The sequence below is a fragment of the Gossypium arboreum genome, chromosome 1 (assembly GCF_025698485.1).
Source record: "Gossypium arboreum isolate Shixiya-1 chromosome 1, ASM2569848v2, whole genome shotgun sequence".
NCBI classification, from domain to species: Eukaryota; Viridiplantae; Streptophyta; class Magnoliopsida; order Malvales; family Malvaceae; genus Gossypium; species Gossypium arboreum.
Window position 1 is genome coordinate 82,754,899 of NC_069070.1, and position 5,310 is coordinate 82,760,208.

A 5,310-nucleotide genomic window follows, 5' to 3' on the forward strand; every position below is an offset into this window, starting at 1 on the left:
AACGCATTTATGGATGATTTCTCCTTAGACTTGGTGAATTCGATGCTCCTAATCCTTTAATTTCATGTTTTATACTTAGGTGAGCATAGGAGGGTAAAAGGAGAAAGAAACGGGCTAAAAACAGAGAAAATGGGCCAACATAGGAAATCAATGCGGCCTGGACTTCCTTACACGGGTAGACCACATGCCCGTGTCTATTCAACAGACTCGAACACGGGTTGAAGCACTTGCACACGGGCGTGTCCCTGTCTAGCCCAAGTCTAGTCCTATTCAGAAAAGGCCACTCTTGAGGGTTTTGAAGCATCCTAAAGCCTATATAAACACCCCAGGAGGTACCTAGAAAAGGGACGGAGGGTAGGAAGCAAGGAATTACTCAAAGGAAGCTGATTGATCCATCTCGGAAGCCGGATTCACCTTCAAGACTGAAGATCTCCCTTTAATTCCCTTCAAGAGTTCTTGGGTTTTCTTTATGTTTTGTTATCATTATTCTTTTGAGATGTTTTCTTTCATAAATATGAACTAAATCCCCTAAATACCTAAGGGGAATGAAACCTAAGACAGATCTTGTTATTATTATCTGAATTATATGATAAATATTTGATTTGTTCTTAATTATGTGTTCTTAATTATTGCTTTGATATTTCAGGATATTAATTCAAGTTTTGATGTGCTTATTCAAAGGAGCAAAAGTCCTTGTCTACAAGTAGATCTAACATAATTAAGCGGAGTTGATTGCATGCCTAGAGATAGGGTGACATAATTTTTCTAGATTAGGGTGAAACCTAATAAAGGAATCCATAAATTGAGTTAATGCAACACTAGGGGTTTTAATTAGAAAGAGATTTCAATTAATCAACCTAGGGTTAGACATTGTTAGTCTTGAGAGAGATAATAGTATAAATTAGGGATTTCTAAAGATCAAGTTAAATGAATAAATCGTCTAATTCAAAGTCAATAACAAGTGAAGTCTAGGTGGATTTTTCCTTAGGTATTGTTCAAATCATTCAGTTTTCCCAAAAGTTATTTCCCCAATTCACTTTCTGTGCATTCTTAGTTTAGTAATTAGTTTAGATAAAACAAATCCCTTTATTTTTAGGCTAGATAATAATAATAATAATAAGTTAATACTAGTAGTTTTAGTTCCTTTGGGTTTGACATTCCGGTCTTCCCATAAGCTATACTACTGTTCGATAGGTGCGCTTGCCTTTATCGTGATAATAGTTAGCTTTCAAGAACGGTCATTCATAAGTTATAAAACTTATCATGATTTGTTCACATCATGTTTTTAGCGTGTTGCCGGGGAACTAAGATATTAGGAACACTTAATTTTTATTACTTTAGCCATTTATTTTATTGCAATTTAAATTTTATTTTGATTTTTGTTACTAAATTTTCTTTTTCCTTCTGGCAAGTTTTTATAGTTTATGACTAGAAGAAACCCGTTGGGACCATTGCTTTTTGACAGTGAGTTGATCACACAGCTCGTAAAAACCGAAGAGAAATAAGGTGAAGCCTAAGCTACACAGAGAAAGAACAGGAGGACAATATTTCCACCACAACTGAGGAGATGGCTGAAAATCAAGAAAATCCACTACCTCCTGCGATTGCTGCTAATCCAGTAAATCAGAATCCTGCTCCTCGTACTATGTATGATTATGCTAAACCTACCTTAACAGGAGCCAAATCGAGTATAGTTAGACCTACTATTGCTGCAAATAATTTTGAACTGAAACCTAACACAATTCAAATGATACAACAGTTTGTTCAGTTTGATGGTTTGCAGGATGAGGATCCAAATACTTATTTGGAAAATTTTCTGGAGTTTTGCAACACATTTAAGATCAATGGCATTTATGACGATACCATTCGCCTTCGGTTGTTTCCCTTTTGGTTGTGGAACAAAGCTAAATAGTGGTTGAACTCGTTACCACGAGGGTCAATTACTACTTGGGAGCAAATGACCGAAAAATTCTTACTTAAATATTTTCCACCGGCTAAAACGGCTAAGTTGAGGAATGATATCTCTTCTTTTGTGCAAATGGATCTAGAAGCACTCTATGATGCATGGGAGAGGTACAAGGATCTATTGAGAATGTGCCCTCACCATGGGTTACCACTCTGGCTATAGGTTCAAACTTTTCACAATGGCCTAAATCCTTCGACTAGACAGATGATTGATGTGACAGCCCAAAATTGACCCTAGTCAGAAGGTGGTCTCGGGACCACAAAATCGAGGCATAAAAATAATTAAAAATTTATTTTGATGCCTATAATATGTGTGTGCTCATGTATGACATTTTATGATGATTGATTTAGTGTTATAAGGGTGAATTCCACAAGAAAGGACTTAGTAATGAACTTTGAAAGTATGATAGGGAAATGTGTGATGACTAATTAAAGCATGCATGCAAAATAATGGACTTGCATGTCAAATTCCCCCTTTTATAGGTGGTGGCCGGCCATGACAAGGGAGGATGGGCTAAACATGTCATGAAACATGTTTTGTTGGTGCATTAGGGTGAAATAATAAACAAAGGTGTATGGGTGATAAAAAAATGAAAAAAAAAATGTGTGTGAGTGTGGTAATCCCCCCCCATTGCCGTGAGTTGTAGAGAAGGAAAGAAAAAAATTTTGTTCATCCTTTCTTTGAGCCAAAACTAAGGAAGAAGGAGGATTTTTGCTTCATGCTTGGTTTGGAAGAGATCTAGAAGGAGATTTGGCTAAGTTTGCATCAAGATTAAGGTATGTATGAGGTTGTGTTAGGAGTTTCATGCATGTTTTGGTTGCTAACTTGATGTGCATGTTAGCCATGGCTCAAATCTTTGTTAAGCCATGGAAATGGTATTTGGCCAAAGTTGTTATGGTGATAAAGCCATTGCATGCTAAGTGTGAAGCTTGATGATGATGCATGCAATGATGGATTGTCTACTCTTGAGTAAGATTTTGAGCTTTCTTTTTGTTTTATCATGATTGAAGTTGAAAAGGAGCATGATTGTCATATTCGGCCATGATGCATTCATGAGCATGGTTCATGCTTCTTGCATGTTAGTTAAAATTTGTGTTTTGGATGGCTATGGACACCTTGAAATTGCCATGCTCATATATGTATATATATGTTTGCACATGATGTTTTGGTTATGAAGGAAGTGATGAATAAGTTTGTTTAAAGAAGAAGATGTTGAAGAATAATTGTGAAATTGTAAGCACATTCGCCTAGCACACATATGAGTGCTTGATGCTATATTGTAAGTTTTGAGCTACAATATGCAAAGCATTAACTAGTAAAATGCATGCTGTTTTTGTGTGGTATTAAGTGCACAATTGGCCTCAACATGGACAAGTATATTCGGCCTTGGGTAGCCTATTGAAGGCCTTAGCTTTTCCTTGATGCTCGAATAAATTGTATTGAATTGCTTGATGTAGTATAAAATGTGCATGACCATTGTGTATTCAAGCTAAAGGGTGGCCATATGACCATTTAAATTCCTTGTAATATTCGGCCATAAGCTAGCACAATGAGGTTTTGATAAATTGAATTTGTTTGAATTAGCTCAAGAGCTAAGAGGGCCACAATCGGACAAGGGGAAGGAAAAAGTAATCGAATAGCCGTAAAAGCCGTTCGACAACATCCGAGGTAAGTCCTCAAGAAGTGACCTTACTTGAATTATGTGGAATGAAATATGGATGTATTGATTATTAATTTATGTGTGTATGAGTATTGAATGATACCGGGCTAAGTCCCAAGGCGATTATGTTAGTGATTATAATTGTGTTTGAGCCTTAGTAACGAAAATAAATATATATGTCCAATGATTATTGATGTATGTGTGCATGAGAAATTGAATGATATCCTGGCTAAGCCCCAAGACAATTATGCTGGAAATTATAACCGGGTTAAGACCGAAGGCAATTGTGCTAGTGGCTACATCCGGCTAAGACCAAGGCATTCGTGCGAGTCATTCTATCCGGCTAAGACCAAGGCATTTGTGCAAATCGTGATATCCGGGTTAAGTCCGTGAGGCCTTGGTGCGGGTTACCATAACCGGGCTATGTCCCAAAGGCGATTGATCGAGTAGCGACATCCGGTTAAACTCGAAGGTATGTGATTTGAAAATTATAAGCTTGCTGGAAAATTTCAGCTAATGCACTTGTGAAATTTCCCAATGACAAGGTAAGTGCGGTGTGTGCTTTGCTGCTAGGAGTAAGGCGTGTGAATATCCGCTCCTATGATGGAACGAGTTATCGGCCTTAATGAAGCCGTTATTTGTGTATGAACATAAGAGTTGGGATGGTGAAGTAAGTATGATTATGTGAATGTGCATTAATGAAATGATGCATTTAACTATGTGAATGTATTGCTGTAATTAGAGTTGATTATATTCCTTGAGACTTACTAAGCATAAAAATGCTTACTCATTGCTTTGGCTCTCGGTTTTCTAGATTTATTTCGATAGCAATCGGATTCGGGATCGTTGAAGTCAAGTCATCCACACTATCAAGCGCCCATTTTGGTATAAATTCTTGGTTGAACTTGAAATGGCATGTATAGGACTACCCTTGTTGGTTTAAATATGTTATGATGTATATGTATGCGGCCATGCGAAAATGGCTCGTAATAGTGAAGTATCAACTTAAACTATTTGCGGTTTGTATATATATATATGGTGTCATGATGTGACTATGAATTGGAAATGGGAATGTTGGTCACATGATCAGCCATTGGCATGGTTAAAATGATCATATGTGGACCTATGTAAGGCAAGACTAGTTGGTTCATGGAGACTACAAAATAGGTAAGACCTACCTTAAAACAGATGCTGCCAGCTGCAGTAACGTGAATGTGAAAAATCACCAAAATTTGTAGGAATGGTATTAAATAGTGAATCAGCTATGTAAATGAACATTGATGAGTCTATTTTCATATGGAAGAAACGAAATGGTCATAGGAGTTACATGTTAAGAGATATTAAAGCTATTGTAAGACAGGGCCAGAACGGTTTCTGGGTTCCCTGTCGCAACTTTAAAATTTACTATAAATTATCCAGAAATAATTAGGAGACATACCTTATATTTACAGATTCCATTTTGAGTCTAGTTTCATTAGAAACAAACGGCACCAACATTAAAGCCCTGTACAGAGAGATATTCAAGTTATACCGCGCGAAGGTCAGAGCAGTCGATCCCTGTAACATGGGTGACTTTAACTAATAAACTGTACGAATTGGCCCAACCAAAATTCTAGAAATAAATCCATGGATGGATATATGAGTCTAAATTCAGGAAAATTTACGAAACCAGTTTCCGAGTTTT

General features: G+C 36.9%; 1 non-coding gene across 1 annotated transcript; it reads right to left on the reverse strand.

The window, feature by feature from the left end:
* Nucleotides 1-2,005: 2,005 nt before the first annotated feature.
* Nucleotides 2,006-2,112, reverse strand: LOC128281836 (small nucleolar RNA R71). Its single transcript, XR_008272107.1, has one exon. It is a non-coding gene; the product is annotated as a small nucleolar RNA R71 (small nucleolar RNA).
* Between the last annotated feature and the right edge of the window lie 3,198 nt (nucleotides 2,113-5,310).